This window comes from Heterodontus francisci, unplaced genomic scaffold (assembly GCF_036365525.1).
Source record: "Heterodontus francisci isolate sHetFra1 unplaced genomic scaffold, sHetFra1.hap1 HAP1_SCAFFOLD_75, whole genome shotgun sequence".
Taxonomy (NCBI): domain Eukaryota; kingdom Metazoa; phylum Chordata; class Chondrichthyes; order Heterodontiformes; family Heterodontidae; genus Heterodontus; species Heterodontus francisci.
The window spans coordinates 1,548,746-1,567,817 of record NW_027141820.1 but is presented as its reverse complement, the minus strand read 5'-3'; the positions used below and the strand labels follow the sequence as shown (position 1 = coordinate 1,567,817).

The 19,072-nt window shown below is 44.7% G+C and overlaps 1 non-coding gene across 1 annotated transcript; it reads right to left on the bottom strand.

Moving 5' to 3' along the window:
• Positions 1 to 1,921: 1,921 nt before the first annotated feature.
• Positions 1,922 to 2,003, bottom strand: trnas-gcu (transfer RNA serine (anticodon GCU)). Its single transcript has one exon. It is a non-coding gene; the product is annotated as a tRNA-Ser (tRNA).
• Positions 2,004 to 19,072: the final 17,069 nt, after the last annotated feature.

The window sequence follows — 19,072 nt, the reverse complement described above, 5'->3', positions numbered from 1 at the left end:
CAAGAGAGCCAAGGGTTATGTGGGCAGGTAAGAAAGTGGGGTTGAGGTCATGATCAGGTCAGCCATGATCCTATTGAATGGCGGAGCAAGCTCGAGGGGCCTAATGGCCTACTGCTGCTATGAGTTCTTCCGATCTTCTGTTCTTATGATCTCATTGCAGCTTGGTCCAAACAGAGACGAAAGACTGGAATTCCAGAGGAGAGGTGAGGGTGATTGCCCTTGAGTGAGTGTGGCATCAAGGATCCCTCGCAAAATTGAAGTCAATGGGAATCAGGGGAAAAACCCTCCACTTGTTGAAGTCATACCTAGCACAAAACAAGATGTTGTGGTTAGTGGAGGCCAATCATCTCAGCCCAGGACATTGCCTCAGGAGTTTATCAGGGTAGTGTCGTAGACCCAAACATCCCAGCTGTTTCATTGACGACTTTCTCTTCAACATAAGTCAGAAGTGGGAATGTTAGATGATGATTCACAACTCTTCAGATACTGAAGCAGTCTGTGCCTGCAAGCAGCAAGACCTGAGCAACATTCAGGCTTGAGCTGATAAGTGACAATCAACCTTCTGGCCACACAAGTGCCAAGCAGTGAACATCTCCAATGAGAGAGAAAAAAAATCTACCTTTTGATATTCAGAAGCATTATCATCGTTAAATCCCCCACCATCAACATCTTGACCAGAAACGTAACAAGACCAGTCACATCTATGCTGTGGCTATAAGCGCAGGTCAGAGATTACGAATTCTGCAGCAAGTATCTCACCTCCTGACACCCCAAATCCTGTCCACCATCTACAAGGCACAAGTCAGGAGTGTGATGGAATACATCCCACTCAACAACACTCAAGAAGCTCAACACCATCCAGGACAAAGCAGCGCACTTGATCGGCACCTCACCCGCCACCTTAAACATTCAATCCCTCCACAACCAGTAAACAGTGGCTGCAGTGTGTACCATCTCCATATGCACTGCAGCAACTCGCCAAGTATCCTTCAACAGCACCTTCCAAACTCGTGACCACTACCACCTCGAAGGACAAGGGCAGCAGATGCATGGGAACTCACTACCTGCAGGTTCCCCTCCAAGTCACTCACCATCTTGACTTGGAATGATATCGCCATTTCTTCACTGTTGTTGGGTCACAATCCTGGAACTCCCTCCCCAGTAGCACTGTGGGTGTTCCTGCACCATATGGACTGCATCAGTTCAAGAAGGCAGCTCTCCACCACCTTCTCAACGGCAATAGGAATGGGTAATAAATGCTAGCCTTATCAGCGATACTCACACCCAAGAATGAATAAAAACCAAATCACTCTCCACAGATTACCCACAATCTGGGCTTGGACATATACTTCAGGAGCACAGAGCTTTATATCACTACAACATGAGTTCCAAACTTCAGATTCTGTTCACTTTTCACATTATTTTCTACCAGCTTTTATCAATTCAGTATTCGGGTCTCTGCTCCTCAACCGTTTCTAACATCTCACCTCTTACAAAAAAACACTCTGATCTATCGTAGGTAGTAGATGACCCCTCATTTTAAACTCCATCTGCCAAAGCATTGCTCACTCACTTAATCTATCAAGAAGATTTGAAAATAAATTTCTTGCCAAAGGATAATTTTCTGCATCTGCTCCCTCGCCATTTGCTTTTCCCATTTGTCTTTCACTTGGTGCAAATCCAGAGAAAGTAATGATGGAAGGAAGGAGGGGAGGAAAAATCTTGCTCCGTTTCGTGATCCCTATTTGATCTTCATTCCAGTGCAGTTTGGGTGAAGAATTCCAATTGTCTGTCTCAATTTTAATAAAGTATAACAAATTCTGGAATCACTGTCTGGACATTGACAAGAACAGGTTTCGAGGCTGACTTGATTCATAAGCTCACCCAACATAAACAATACACGAAACAGCTCATAAACTAGCGACAAGGATGGGATTCGAACCCACGTGTGCAAAGCACAATGGATTAGCAGTCCATCGCTTTAACCTCTCGGCCACCTTGTCAGTTGCAGAGATATAGCTGTCACCTTCAGCACAGCTTCTGGCTGTGCAGCCAGCTGTGGAATGATGGAAATATATCTTCTGTCAGTAAATGAAGTTGGGAATGGAGCAGTGTGAAACATTTCCAGACCATGTCCAACACGTTTCTACTCAGTGTGAAAACCCACCACGGAAAGACTGGAACATACAATCATTTCATCACATCATGATTAACATCACTCAGACACCTGAACCATTAGGTCACTGACGAAGTCATGATGACCGAATTTCTCATGAAATGAAAACTGAACTAACTGACTGGAAGAATTGCTTTAACCCCACATGATCAGCGAGCCACAGCATCAGGCCGACTTGTCGGGTGGTGTAAACAGATATCACTGCTTCTGATCTTCACCAGAACAGAGAGTGAGATGTAACATTGATCATCAAACAGACTGTGAGAGAATACAACAGAATAAAACACATGGAGAGACACTGTGGAATAACAAATAGATTTGATTGGAATGTTGAAATTTTGATTGGAATGGATAAAACACCAGAAACAGCAGATTAAATTGGCATTCTCATCATTATATTGATCTGGGACAGAAAAGAGAAACTGATGGAAAGAAGAGAAGAAGGAAGAAAAGAAAGGATGGAACTGTTCAATCTTTTCAGTTTTTTCACTCGCCCATCAAAGCTGATAAAAAAAAGTTGCAAATAACAGAGAATTTCACCAAAAAGGGAGATTAAATGTTGCTGAAACCTTGGATCGAAGGATGCCCCAAAAGATCACCTGTTTAACTGTCTCCTCACTAGGGGATTTCAATCAGTGAGCAATATTATTCTCTACTTTTTTTGTTAATTGGTCCCAGAACTGTCACTTGCAATTAATATCTGTGTTCCGACTCCTGAATAATAAAATTGTGAGTTTCTCGATATTTTCTGGACACAGTTCCTGCTGAAAGAACTAAGAACTCTTTTCTAATTTGCACAATACTCTATACACACTCATCAAGCCTGCTAAGCTAGCATCCTTGGTGCTGCTCTCTCTTCTCCAAAACTTCATCTCATGTGACTGTTCTATCATCACTCTGACAGTGGGAGGGGTTGATCCCACTAACTTCAGCATTAACCCTTTACATCCTTATACCACACTGTCTGTCCAACAAAAATGGGTGGAGGGACCTTCCTTCATTTATCAAAACACCAACAGCAGCACAGTGGCGCAATGGTTAGAACCGCAGCACCGCAGCCTCACAGCTCCAGCGACCAGGATTCAGTTCTGGGTACTGCCTGTGTGGAGTTTGCAAGTTCTCCCTATGTCTGTGTGGGTTTCCGCCGGGTGCTCTGGTTTCCTCCCACCTCCAAAAGACTTGCAGGTTGATAGGTAAATTGGCCATTGTAAATTGTCCCTAGTGTAGGTACGTGGTAGGAGAATGGTGGGGATGTGGTAGAGAATATGGGATTAATGTAGGATTAGTATAAATGGGTGGTTGCTGGTTGGCACGGACTCGGTGGGCCGAAGGGGCTATATCTCTAAATAAGAAAAGTAAAATAAAAGCTACCAGTCGTAAATCAACTCAAACCCATTAGAGAGATAGAGGGAGACTGTCAGAGAACTTCCTGCATCCAGTCCTGACCCTGTCACACTCAGCAGCTTCTCACCCAGACCCCACTCTCATCAACACTGAACATTGTTACCGAGACCCTTCAAATACTGTTTATAAAAGGGAGAAAAATTCAAACTTTATCACAGCTAGATTGAATAGAACAAAGTTTAATATCTTCTCGTCGTCACTCGGTAACCACATGAGACAGTCCATAAATCAGTGGCATAAATTATCATCTGGAAGAATGTTTGTCATTGGGTTGAATCATTTCTGTGTGAGGAATGTTCCAGCATCATAAACCAGGGGAACGTGTTGACTGAGCTGTGTCTTCATCTCTTCTGGACAGTTCACCCTTCATTCTGCTCTGATTCACTTTCCCAAAGCGGATCTACAGATTCTCAAATCCGGAGACTGGGTTTTCTTATTTTGTTCCTTTTGATTTTTCTTGCTCCTGAATGATAATATATTCCAACCTCGGATCAACCTTGCCCTGTCTCCCAGTCTTGGTTAAAAGCGAAAATAACGGCAACAACATTCTGAAACAAACAACACGGTCACATTCTGCTTCAGTGAGATTAATGCTGAGGCCGTTTCTGTGTCGAATGCGATTGTGAACAAATTTCTCTCAAGGAAATTGTGAGTGATCAAGTATTTGCACTGAATTTCTGTGCAAGAAGGGACAGTTTCAAACAGCCATTCCCAAATCACTTCCTTCACAAAGACAAAGACTGTGCTGTCTTAACGTGTGAATCAACTTCACAAACAAATTTGAACTCGAAGTTCAGGAGAAGACAGAGATGTGAATGATTGACAGTGTAATCTTTAAATCATAATTTTCCGTTTCTTCGTTGAAGTGAGGCTCAACCCTAAGCCACTAGAGATCGCGGAAAGCTACAGACTTGGATCCAGAAATCAGAAAAGTAGTGAAACAGTTGGTGAGTACATTGTGACACTGAAGAATTTATCACCACATTGCAACATTGGCACATTCTTAGACCGTACATTATGAGACAGATTTGTGGTTATATTGGTGGATGAGGAAAGATACTGAACGCACAAAATCCCAATTTGAGCTAGTCTGTAAGATTGCTCTTTCCACGGAGATAGCATCAAAGAATGCTCGTGAATTTCATCCTATGCCAATGACAGTAACACACTTCAGAGGAACTTAAACACACTGGTAAAATGGGCTTTCACACAACAGATAAAATTTTACACAGAGACTTGTGAAGTGATACAGTTTGGGAGGAAGAATGAGACAATGTACACCAATCTTTTTTGATCAAGGTTTGAAAAGGTTGCTAAGAGCAAACAGGACACTTGGCTTTATTAATAGAGGCATAGAGTAAAAGCAAATAAGTTATGCTAAACCTTTATAAAACACTGGGGCTGAATGACCTACTCCTGTCCCTCCACGGAAAGCTTCCACTCCAGGCTCGGACACCCTCTTCAGGATCACTCTCCATACATCCCGCCACTCCACACACGGATATCTCCCTCAGGATCAGATCACAGCTCCACAGTCCTGCCACATCCAGTCGTGAATGGTGGTGGATAATTAAATAACTAACAAGATGAGGAGGCTCCAAAAACATTCACATCCTCAATGATGGTGGTGCTGAACACGTCAGTGCAAAAGATGAAGCTGAAGCATTTGCAACCATCTTCAGTCAGAAATATTAAGTGGATTTGATCTGTGCTTATTTCAGCTCCTCGTGCTCGCTGGTGCCTTGGTTCTCTGGTGCTAATTTCAGAGTAAATCATGCAGCTTGACAATTGGAGCCAAAGAAAAAGACACAGGAGAGGTTGAAAGTGCCAAAACCTGGGATTGAACCAAGAACTGTTTAACTGTTAGTACAGCACGAACTCAACAAAGCTATTTCAACAACACACTAAAGCCACCATTCTGTCACTGCTTTGGAAGTCAATATATACATGAAAGTGTTTGTAAAATGTTACAGAACACAACATGTGAGTAATATTCCCCATTGTTTTCTCAGTACTGAGGGATTGTGAAGTGGGACACAGCCAGAAGTCCCACTGTGCCACACTGACCCTGAGCTGTGAGTGAAATGAGATAAAGTTCAATCTTTAGCAGAGAGATTCTGGAGAGAGGTAAGAGTCCTGAATCAAGGAAAGACTTTCTGACACAATAAAAGCAAAATACTGCAGATGCTGGAAATCTGAAATAAAAACAAAAAGTGCTGGAAATACTCAATAGCTCTGGCAGCATCTGTGGTGAGAGAAACAGAGTTAACGTTTCTGGTCTGTGACCTTTCATCAGAACTGACACAGGTTAGAAAAGAATTAGGTTTTAAACAAGTGACGGGGAGGGGCATGTGGGAGAGAACAAAGGGGAAGGTGTTTGATAGTGCAGAGGGAAGGAGAGATTAAATAACAAAGCTGTCCTGGGACAAAGGCAAAGAGTGTGTTAATGCTTGTGGTTGCCTGACACCAGTCATGCTCTGATGTTATTGAACACAATGTTCAATTCACAAGGCTGTAGAGTGCCGAATCAAAAGGTCAGGTGCTGCTCCTCGAGCTTGGGTTGATTTTCACTGGAACACTGGAACAGGCCAAAGACAGAAATGTTGACATGAGAGCAGGGGAAAGTGTTGAAATGGCAAGCAACCCGAAGCTCAGGATCATGCTTTCGGCCTGAGCAGAGGTGTTCCATCTAATCTGCGTTTGGTCTCCCCAGTTTAGAGGAGCCCGCATTGTGAGCAGTGAATACAGTATACATAATTGAAAGAAGTACAAGTAAATCGCTGCTTCACCTGAAAGGAGTGTTTGGGGCTTTAGATAATGAGCAGAGAGGAGGGAAAAGGGCAGGTATTATATCTCCTGCGATTGCATGGGAAGGTGCCTTGGGAAGGGGACGAGGTATTGGGGGTAATGGAGGAGTGGACCAGGATGTCGCGGAGGGAACAATCCCTTCGGAATGCTGACAGGGGAGGGGAGGATGCGTTTGGTGGTGGCATCACGCTGGAGGTGGCGGAAATGGTGGAGGATGATCCTTTAGATGTGGAGGCAGGTGGGGTGGAAAGTGAGGACAAGGGGAACCCTGTTGCAGATCTGGGAGGGAGGGGAAGGGGGAAGGCAGAGGTTGAGAGTCCTGTCAACTACACTGGGAGGGGGCGGGATGAGAGTAGTTGAAATCTGGTGATGTTGTTGAATTTAATTTCAAACACTCCTTGAACTCTCTGCTGATGAAGACTGAAAAAGGGAAGAACAACCACACAACAAGGGTCTCAAATCCAAGACCCTGAGATTAAAAGTCCCATGCTCTGCCTACTGAGTTAACAAGGCCTGATACAGTACTTCTACTCTGTCTGTTATTGGACGGATGCAGCTTTTGGCTCCACCCCAAGGGCGGGAATTTGTTCCACCAACTATGAAGCAGTTTCCTATCAATTCCCCAGATTATCAGTAAATCCACTTCCAGAAGCCCCAAAGTGTGATATATTCCTCTCACTCATCAATAATAAAACTGAAATCTTTTTACCTTCCAAATTCTGCCATCCATTTTGTCAGTATTTATTTCTCTCTCATTTTTATTTAGTTCATGCATTTCTTCAGAATTTTTTTTTCAATTATATCTGAGGGAAGAAATGAACAGATCTGGCAGCTCAAAACTGGACATCCATGAGGCACTGTGTGTCATCAGCAGCAGCAGAATTGTATTTAAACACAATATGTTACCTCATGGCCTGGCATATCCCTCACTCTACCATTACCATCAAGCCAGGGGAACAATAGTGGTTCAATGAAGTGTGCAGGAGGGCATGTCAGGAACAGCACCAAGCAGACCTAAAAATGAGTGAAGCTACAACACAGGATTACTTGCATGTCAGATAGCGGAAGCAGCATGCAATAGACTGAGCTGAGTGATCTCACAACCAACAGATCAGATCAAAGCTCTGCAGTCCTGCCACATCCAGTCCTGAATGGTGGTGGATAATTAAACTATTAACAGGAGGACGAGGCTCCACAAATATCCCCATCCTTAATGATAAGGGAGACCAGTATATCAGTGCAAAATACAAGATTGAATCATTTGCAACCATCTTCAGCCAGAAGTGCCAAGTAGATGATCAATCTCGGCCTCCTCCTGAGGTCCCCAGCATCACAGGTGCCAATCTTCAGCTAAATCCACTTCACTCCACATGATATCAAGAAATGGCTGAAGGCTCTGGATACTGACAACATCCTGGCTGCAGTGCTGAAGACTTGTGCTCCAGAACTAGCCACACCGCCCGCCAAGCTACAACACTGGCATCTACCCAGCAATGTGGAAAATTGCCCAGGTATGTTCTGTATACAAAAGGCAGGACAAATCCAACCCGATCAATTCCTGCCCGATCAGCCTCCTCTTGATCATCAGTAAAGTGATGGAAGGTGTCGTTGACAGTGCTATCAAGCAGCACTTACACAGCCATAACCTACTCACCAATGCTCATTTTGGGTTCCGCCAGGGCCACTTAGTTCCTGACCTCATTATGGCCTTGGCCCAAATATGGACAGAAGAGTTGAATTCAGGAGGTGAGGTGAGGTGACAGTGACTGCTCTTGCCAAGGGCATCAAGGAGCCCTTGCAAAATTGAAGTCAATGGCAATCAAGGAGAAAAATCTCCACTGGTTGGAGTCATACCTTGCGCAAAGGAATATGGTGCTGGTTGTTGGTGGCCAATCATCTCAGTACCAGACATCGCTCAGGAGTTCCTCAGGGTAGTGTCCTAGGCCCCAACCGTCTTCAGTTGCTTCATCAAAGAACAAACAAAGAACAAAGAAAATTACAGCACAGGAACAGGCCCTTCGGCCCTCCAAGCCTGCGCCGATCCAGATCCTCTATCTAAACATGTCGCCTATTTTCTAAGGGTCTGTATCTCTTTTCTTCCTGCCCATTCATGTATCTGTCTAGAATCAATAAACTTCCTTCCATCATAAGGTCAGAAGTGGAAATGTTCACTGACGATTGCAAAATGTTCAGTTGCATTAGTAACTCCTCAGATACTGAAGCAGTCCGTGTCCACATGTAGAGAGACCTGGGCAAGATTGGGCTTGGACTGATAAGTGGCAAGTAACATGCACGCCACAAAAATGCCAGGCAATGACCATTTCCAACAAGAGTGAATCTAACCATCTCCCCTTGACAGTCAATGACATTACCATTGCTGAATCCTTCACAATCAACATCCGGGGGGGTTACCAATGAGCAGAAACTGAATTGGATCAGTCATATAAATACCGTAGCTACAAGAGCAGGTCAGAGGCTGGGAATTCTGCTGCAAGGAACTCACCTCCTGTCCACCATCTACAAGGCACAAGTCAGGAGTGTGATGTAATACTCCCCACTTGCCTGGATGAGTGGAGCTCCAACAACACCAAAGAAACTCAACACCATCCAGGACAAAGCAGATCACTTGATCAGCACTCCATCCACGACATTAAATATTCACTTCCTGCACCACCAGTGAACAGTGGCAGCAGTGTGTACCATCTACAAGATGCACTGCAGCAACTCACCAAGCCTCCTTCGACAGCACCTTCCAAACCTCCAACCTCGACCACCTAGAAGGACATTGGATGAATGGGAACACCACCATCTGCAAGCTCCCCTCCAAGTTACACACTGTCCTGACTGGGAACTGTATCACCATTCCTTCACTGTCACTGGATCAAAATCTTGGAACTCCCTTCCTAACAGCACTGTGGGTTTACGTACAACACATGGACTGCAGCAGCTCCAAAAAGGCAGCTCACCACCACCTTCTCAAGGGCAATTAAGGATGGACAATAAAGGCTGCGTTTGCTGACAACGCAACCACTAGGTGGCACAACTCGCTTTCTCCCCCTGCTTTGCACCGGCCGCTTCCACCCTCCATAGTCGCTCGCTCCAGACCTCGCTGCTCCCCCCCTACTTCCCTGGCCGATTGTCTCCCGATCATGTCACCCCATTCTCCAGTCGTTCGCTCCCTCCCCACCCCCCTCCCCTCCAGCCACTAGCTCTAGGCTGCGCTGCTTCCCTTCTCTCGGCCACTTGCTCCCACGTTTGTCCAGTCTCCACGCGCCGCCCGAAGAAGCAAGGTGGGCTGCAAAGTGTGACGTAGAAGTGAGTAGTGAGTGGCCCAGAGGAGGGAAGTGGCATGGCCTAGAGCTGGCGGCTGGAGCGGGGGTTGGGGGGCAGAGAGCAAGCGGCCATAGAGCTGGATGACGCGAGTGGGGAACAATTGTCCAGGGGAGCATCGAGGTACACAGCGAGCGGCTGAGGGGAGGAAGCGTCGAGGCCTGGAGCGAGTTGCCGACGGGGGAGAGCTCCAGCCTCAAAGTCTCCTATTCAGCCGCTTCCTCCAGCTGAGTGAGGGGCTGGATACCTGAATGACGCTTTAGCGCACATGTGCGAAGATGGACCAAGCGCGGATATGCGATGATGTTGGCGCTGCGCAATGACATCATCCTCCACATGTGCCACTTAATCCTGGCAAGATGTAGCTGTGCCTATGCACAGCTTGGCACAGTCCGATGATGTCAGCGGGCCGCTCCGTTGATAGGAATCACATTGTGTCAGCAGTGCCCACATCCCATGAAAGAATAAAAAAGAGATTTACCACAATGGTAGCAGGGTGAGGGATTTCAGTAATGTGGAGAGATTGGAGAAGCTGGGGTTGTTCTCCTTGCAGCAGAGAAAATTCAGAAAAGATTTGACACATTTGTTCAAAGTCATGAAGTACTTCAATAGTTTAAATCAGGAGAAACTGTTTCCAGTGGTAAAAGGGTCAGTAAGCAGAGGACACAGATATCAGGTGATTGGCAGAAGAACCAGAGGTGACATGAAGAACCATTGTTTACACAGCAAGGTGTTGTGATTAAGAAAGAAAAGACTTGCATTTATATAGCACCTTTCAAGACCACTGGACATATCAAAGCCCTTTGCAGACAATGAAATACTTTTGAAGTGTTATCACTGTTGTAATGTCAGAAATGCAGCAGCTAATACCCACAAACAGCAATGTGATAATGACCAACTGATCTGATTGAGGGGCAAATATTGATCACAACACAAGGGAGAATTGCTCTTCACTTGTTTGAAATTGCAGCATGGGATCTTTTACATTCACCCAAACATGCAGACCAGGTCTTGGTTTAACATCACACCTGAAAGGCAGCACCTTCAACACCCTCAGTACTGCACTGGAGTGTCAGCTGTGAAATCTGAACCCAGAAGCTTGTGATTTCGAGGTGAGTGTGACCAACTGAGCCACAGCTTTTACCTGAGTCTCAATCCTTCTACCAACAATTTCTATCGGGTCTGTCACGACCCCTCATGATTGTGAACACCTCTCTCAAATCTCCTCTCTGAAGAGAACAACCCCAGCTTCTCCAATCTATCCACATAACTGAAATCCTAACCACATGTTTCAGAAATCGATTTTTCCTCAAGTTCCTTCTGGTTTTGTGAGTCACCTTAAATCTATAACCTTCGGTTATTGACCTTTCAGCAGTTAGAAACAGTTCCTCAGTATTTACTCTACCTCAAACCTTCAAGGAAGCTCTGCAAAGTAACTGAAAATCAAGTTGTCAGAAGTGGAATTTAAACACATGCCTCCAGTGAAAGCTGCAACCTGAACAGAGAAGCTGAAACCGCTCAGTCACCTCAACTGTTCAGACCTTTTTGACCTCGTCCGCACTTCTGTACTTTGAAAGGTTCACTCAGTTCAGGAACTTGTTCAATGTTGCTGGAATGCTCAGTGACTGGGATATTAACTCCCCCGGGTTTTCCTGAGCTTGTTCTCGGTGTATGGGGATGTTTATCCTGGGCTGTGGAATCTTGCATCCCTGTAATGGACATTAACCCACTGATTGAATCTGTATTCACTGCTTTCCACTGGTGCTGGGTAATTGCAGAGTGTGGGGCCGGAATGTTGCTGCTTGTCCCGGCCTCACTAACTCTGGGAAAGAGTGAATAATTGATGCATCTGTTTCTGTATCTGAAATGTGACTTCGATCTGCTGTTATTAACCGAGGCAGCGCTGCAGAAGGATACGTTAATAATCTCTCACTAATCAACTGCAAACAGTCAGAATGTGTAACTTTGAGCAGCGCTTTCTGCACCGTCAGGGCTGGAAAGTTGAGGGAGGGAGAGACACTGTCAGTATCTGAGTGCATACAGCACTGTACAGAGAAAGAGCCAATATACCGGGGCTGAGACACAGTGCATCTTTTCACATTTAATCACAATAATATCCACAGTCAGTAGCTGAAAATGATGAAAAACCGAATAGCAAGAGCAAAATTAAGAAATGTAAGTAATTATAGATTAGCTGATCAGCTTTCACTGTGTTCCCTGGTAGTCTACTGTTTTATATTCAATGCTGTTTCCACTGTGGCCAGGGAATGATTTCTTCTCAAAGGCTGAACATTAACAAAACTGCTTGTAATTTAAAATCTTTTAAAAGTCATTCCATGGAGCGAATGGGGCAAAGTCAAATAACTGCACCAATTATAGGAGAGCTGGTTGGTGATGACGTGGATGTGTCTGCAGTGTGCAGGACCAGACTGTTTCTATAGATTCACAATGAATGTTCCATCTTTATTTATAACAGTAAAACTGATAGTGGACAATGGCTATTCTGGTTGCAGCAACCTGAAGCTTTAACTCATTAACACCCTACTTTAGGGTAATTTAGAAAGCACAACATGCAGCTCTGTCAGTTAGTATGTTTGTTTGTTAACCCACAATTTGATGGTTCAAGCACATAAATGGATGAGGCTTTATTAACTTAAACTCTTCTACATCTGCTATATTACTCTTGCTGTTGCTTTTTCAAAGATAAGGTTCATCAAGTCTTTCTTTATGAAATCCATGCTGACTGTTTTATTATTTTTCATTTCCATCTGTATTTTCTACTTTGGAGGATTACAGGATATTATCATTTTTTAAATTCATTCATGGGAGGTGGGTGTCGCTGGCTAGGCCAGCATTAATTATCCATCCCTAATTGCCTTGAGAAGGTGGTGCTGAGCTGCCTTCTTGAACCACTGCAGACCATGTGCTGCTGTTATGAAGAGAGTTCCAGGATTTTGACCCAGCAACAGTGAAGGAACGGTGATACAGTTACAATTCAGGATGGTGTGTGGCTTGGAGGGGAACTTGCAGGTTGTGGTGTTCCCATGCATCTGCTGCCCTTGTCCTTCTAGGTGATAAAGGTCGCGGGTTTGGAAGGTGCTGTCTCAGGTGCCTTGGCACATTGCTGCAGTGCATCTTGTGGATGGTACACACTGCTGCCACTGTGTGCCAGTGATGGAGGGCATGAATGTTGTAAATGGGGTGCCAATCAAGCGGGCTGCTTTGTCCTGTTGAGTTTCTTGAGTATTGTTGGAGCTGCACCCAGCCAGACAAGTGGAGAGTATTCCATCATACCCCTTACTAATGTCCAGGCTTTGGGGAGTCAGGAGGTGAGTTACTTGCCGCAGGATTCCTAGTCTCTGACCTGCTCTTGTAGCCATAATATTTATATGGCTACTGCAGTTCAGTTTCTGCTCAATGGTAACCCCCAGGTTGTTGAGAGTGGGAGATTCAGCGATGGTAATGCCATTGAATGTCAAAGGGAGATGGTTAGATTCTCTCTTGTTTGGGATGGTCATTGTCTGGCAGTTGTGTGGTGAGAATCTTATACATCTTTATTGTAGGGTACTCTATTGTACTGTTGAGTGACTACACTTTAAAAGTCCTTCCTTCATTGGCTGTAAAAGGGTTTGCAATGTTCTGTGGTCGTGAAATGCAAGTCTTGCTTTTTCCATTGTTATCAGTGTCATTGTGATCAAAAGATAGGATTCATGAGCACAAAGTTTAAATCAATTTTGATTAAAATAATGTAAAAGCATCTATATTTTTGCACTGTACTTAATAATCTCCATCTTCCTATCCTTACCAAGTACAATGTCTTTGACCCTGAAATTGATTCCACAATCGCAGTCCCTCAGACAATTTCAGCTCAGTTCTGATGAAAGGTCACAGATTTGAAAAGTTAACTCTGTCTCTCTCTCCACAGATGCTGCCAGACCTGCTGAGTATTTCCAGCATTTTCTGTTTTTATTTCAGATTTCCAGTATCAGCAGTATTTTGCTTCTGTGTTACTTTGAAAGTTGAAACTGACCCACCTGTCTACAATTCACACTGGGGTCTCCCATGAAATGATTCTGTATAATGTTGATGTAATGAATACAGACTCCGAGCACAGAGCGTCCTGTGGGGAATTGGGGATATGAAAACCAGCAGACTCTGCAGGAATTTCCACTGGGAGCACAAATTCACAAAATCTACCTTTTATATATCGATTCATTTTGATTGTCCTTCTGGAAAATTATTTTGAAGCAATTTAAACATCAACCCACAGCTCCATGACTGGGTCAATTATGAGGTCATCCTCTGACAGGTCATGTGACAGCTGGAGCCACAAGACATCAGAACCAGATTTGTGACTGGATTAAAACCCGGAATCCTGTCCCAATGGCTTTTCAAATAAAGCTGTTGCTGTTTGAAAACACAGCAGTTCAACTTTCTGCCTGACCATGAGGGGAGCGAGGGAGAAATTTACAAAACTAAATCCTTTTACAAAATAGTTCAAAAACCATTCACTGAAAAATCATGTGAGGACTCATATGCAGTAGAGAAACAAGCAGAATACAGAAAGTACAGAGGAGAGCTGAAAAAGGAAATGAGATCAGCAAGAGAATGTATGAGAAAAGATTAGCAGGTCACATAACTGGGAACACTGAAGTCTTTTACCAACATATGGACAGTCAATGAAAGGGTGGGTCAATAAGGAGATCCTGTGGAGGCAGAGGGTGTGGCTGAGGTACTAATTAAGTACATTTCATCTGTCATCACAAAACAAACGGGTGCTGCAAATGTCACAGTAAAGGAGGAGGAAGTGGAGAATTTGTAGGGGATGAAAATAGTTAAAGAGGAGACAATTACAAGGTTTGCAGTGCTCACAGTAGAAAAGTCACCCGGTCTGGATGGGCTGCATCCTGGGTTGCTGAGGGAAGTCAGGGTGGAAATAGCAGAGACTCGAACCACAATCTTTCAATCCTCCTTGAATGTGGGAATGATGCCAGAGGACTGGAGGATGGAGGTAAGCTTGGGTAGTTCGATCTCAGTTTAACTTGACCATTTTTATCATGTATCCATTGTCATAACTAACAACGTTAAGAAAGCCATTTTATAATGAACACATGACCAAAGGAACCATTTTGTGTTCAGTACTAACGTTTATATCCTGTATAATTAATGAGTAGCTACCCATCCTGAAACAGATGATTGTAAACGTAATGAACCTTGATTGAGTTATAATTAATGAATCAATAAACATTTTAGAGAGAATGGGTTTTCATTTAAAGTTAGTTCAATCTAATTACTGTGAGTTTCTGGGTCTGTGTGGGAAAGGACAGTTTCAGCTAAATGTATTCAAACAATGGACCTTTCTCGGACCCCTGATAAAACCCATGGTATGGTACATCGTGACCTTCAAGAGTCTAGATTTAATGAACAGGAAACTTGTTTCAGATCAGATTGGGAGACAGTGTGAAACCACTCCATTGTACTCATGTCTGAGATTCTGAGGACAGGTGACTGTTAGTGGAAGACATTATTAAGAACCAATTAAATGTACCTCGCAACAGCTAGGACCAATTATTATTTTACATGGTGGTGTGATGGCCATCCAGGGGTTAAAAGTAGAGATCTTGTAAGGTTTCAGTGTGCAGGAACACTAGAAGATCTCAGGGGTAAAGACTCAGATCATCAACCAAGTTCTCCATCTGACGAGGGATCTAGACTGGACAAAGAGGACCGTGACACTCTGAGACCAAGCTCGACCAGTCCCCAGAGCTGTAAAGTTATATTCCCCAAGTTTGTTAAGTATAATTTTACTTTCAATTATTAAGTACTATTTTACTCTCAATAAAAGTTCTGGACTTATTAATCAAGTATCCTGTTGCTTTAATTGGTTAAAGTCATGCCCAAAGTGATTGTCTGCAATAGACTTTTCAGAATTAAAAGATAAGTCTGCAAGGGTTGTGAATATTACAGCCCTGTTTAAAAAGAGAGATAAACCCAGGAACTACAGACCAATTAGCCTAATGTCGGTGGTGGGGAAGCTTTTAGAGACAATTATCCAGGAGGAAATTAACTGTCACTTGGTAGAACATGGGCTGATAAATGACAGCCAGTACAGATTGGTTAACAGAAGATTGTGTCTGAAATAATTAATGAATTAATTTCTTTGATGAAGTTTCAGAGAGAGTTGACGAGGGTGGTGAGGTTAATGGTACGTGTCTGGACGTCAAAATTGTGTTTGAAAAGGTACAATAAACTAGACTTGGGGCAGCACAATGGCACAGTGGTTGGCACTGCAACCTCACAGTTCTCGCAACCCAGGTTCAGTTCTGGGTACTGCCTGTGCAGAGTTTGCAAGTTCTCCCTGTGACTGTGTGTTGCTGCTGGGTGCTCCGGTTTCCTCCCACAAGCAAAGACTGCAGGTTGATAGGTAAACTGGCTGTTGTAAATTGCTCCTCGTGTAGGTAAGAGAATGGTGGGGATGTTATAGGGAATATGGGATTATGGTGTAGGATTACTATAAATGGGTGGTGGTTGGTCAGCACAGACTCAGTGGGCCGTTGGGCCTGTTTCAGTTTTGCATCTCTCTATGACTTGCTAACAAAATTCAAGCAGATGGGATTAAAGGGGCAGTGGCAGTGTGGATCCAAAATTGGCTGCAGGGTAAAAAGTAGGGTGAATGCTTGTTTTTCAGAATGGAGGGAGTAATACAGTAATGTCCTTGTTGTTGCAATATGTTCAATGTCAGACCCCGAGCTGTCCGAGGGATGGGGCAATTTGTGATGTTCCTGTGGTTGCAATATTTGTAGTGTCTGACCTTGATCTGTCACAGGGACGTGGCATTTATGAGGTCCCTGTGGGGTGCTGTTTGTTTGGTGTATCACACTGACCTGTCCCAGAGAACGGGAATGTTGTGATGTCCTTGTGGGTTGCAATCTGTTCAGTGTCTGACTCTGATCTGTACCAGAGATGGGGCAGTGTGTGATATCCTTGTGCATGTCATACAGGCCCACTGGTGTGTGGTTCCATCCTGATGCCAAGAAACAGAGCCCCATCTCTGGGCAAAAAGTCTCACTTCTCAAGGGGTGTCTGGAGAAGACACAGTGGCGCAGTGGTTAGCACCGCAGCCTCACACCTCTAGTGACCCGCGTTCGATTCTGGGTACTGCCTGTGCAGAGTTTACAAGTTCTCCCTGTGACTGCGTGAGTTTCTGCCGGGTGCTCTGGTTTCCTCCCACAGCCAAAGACTTGCAAGTTGACAGGTAAATTGGCCATTGTAAATTGCCCCTAGTGTAGGTAGGTGGTAGGGGAATTGAGGGGATGTGGTAGGAATATGGGATTAATGTCGGATTAGTATAAATGGGTGGTTGATGGTTGGTACAGACTCGGTGGGCTGGAAGGACCTGTTTCAGTACTGTATCTCTAAATAAATAAATAAGAAGGCTGAGGCAGTAAACCTGGACAGTAAATCCGGAGTGGAGTCCTGGGGGCGGTTACCTGTGACTTATCAGGCAGTTTTCCAGCAACTCCTGCAACAGAACTGGTAACAAACAGTACTGGTTTTTCCTTTCCTTTGGACAATACGAGCAATGCTGAGAGGGGGTCCTGATGCTCAGGGTCTCCATACTGTTTGCCCAGGCCTGTGCCCGAGAGAGGACACTCCAGCTTCGTGGTTAAACATGAGCACAACCCGGGAATAAACAGTTACTGATTATAAGCTCTCATTCAATTGGTGTAGAGTATGAGCGCCAGGGGTTACTTCGGACAGTGGGAGAGCTCTTAGTGTCTCATTGGATAGCTACCATTCACTCCAAGCTGGGCAGCCCCCAGTCAGTTAGGTGCTGTGAAGCCACGACCTGCTTGCTTCAATGGGTGCTTGGAGCTTGGAGAGTCATCTCTCAACAGACGGATTGATAATCTATGCACCAAGAAAAACAAACTCAACAAAGAAGACACCAGTCCTTCGCATCACAAGCTGGAATGTGAGGACCATGTGTCCTGGCCTTACCGACAACCTTCTGCAGGTTGATGACACACACAAGACAGCTGTGAATGCTCAATGTGGACATTGCTGTGCTGCAAGAAACTAGACTCGTTCAAAGTGGATCCCTCAAAGAGAAACACTACACCTTCTTCTGGCAGGGGAAAGCCCAAGAGGCAACTCGTGAGCATGGAGTGGGTTTCACAGTAAAATACACGCCACTTCAAATGAGTGAACCACCCACAGTAGGCTCAGAGAGACTTCTTACTTGTCAACAAGTGTGGGCCCAGTTAATCTCATGTGCATCTATGTCCCGACACTCACCTCCACCCCAGATGTCAAGGATCAATTCTATGTGACACTTGACACTGCCATCAGTAGAATTCCCAGCACTGAGGGACTGTACCTTCTAGGAGACTTCAACACAAGCTTGGGTACAGACTACACAGCTTTGCCAATGTGCATAGAGCACCAGGGGATTGGCAAGATGAGTGAAAATGGACAGAGGTTGCTGGAGCTATGCTGTCACCATGGATTCTGTGTGATGAACAGCTACTTCCAGGTCAAGCTGTGCTACAAGGTGTCCTGGAGACATCCGAGATCATGCCATTGGCACCAGCTAGACCTTATCTTCACCAGACATAACACCCTCAGCAGTGTCCTCATCACTCGCAGCTATCACAGCGCTGACTGTGACACTGATCACTCCCTGGTGTGTAACAAGGTCAGGCTTCAGCCAAGGAAGCTTCATCCATCCATGATAAAAGCTCGTCTTCTGATCAACACTTGCCGAACGACTGATCCAGAAAGGACCCAGGAGTTCCTCAACATCCTCGATCAGGCTCTTTCAGACAACAATGCTCAAGGCCTCAGTGCAGTGTCAAAGTGGAATCATCTGCACACCACCATCTATAACTCTGCACTCACTGTGTATAGGAGAAGAGATGGGAGGAATGCTGACTGGTTTGAGGCTTATTGGACTGAAATGGAGTCAGTTACTGCAACTAAGAGGAGCGCCCTCATGAACTACAAACAAGTCCCCAGCAAACAACATCTAAATGCTCTCAGAGCTGCCAGAAACAAGTCTCTGCAGACTGCTCGGCACTGCACCAATCAATACTGGTTAAAACTCTGCTGATGAATCCGGGGATGCTATGTTTGAAGGAATTAAGAAAGCAATGGGCCAAGTAGTAACTAAATCAGCACCTGTTGAAGACAAAGAGAGGGGTGATCATCACTGAACCTAACAAGCAGATGGAAAGGTGAGTGGAGCATTATCTTGAACTCTACATAACGGAGAACATTGTCATTGAAGTAGCTCTCAGTGCCATTCCAGACTTCCCTGTCATGGAGGAACTGGACAGTGAGCCCACCATAGTC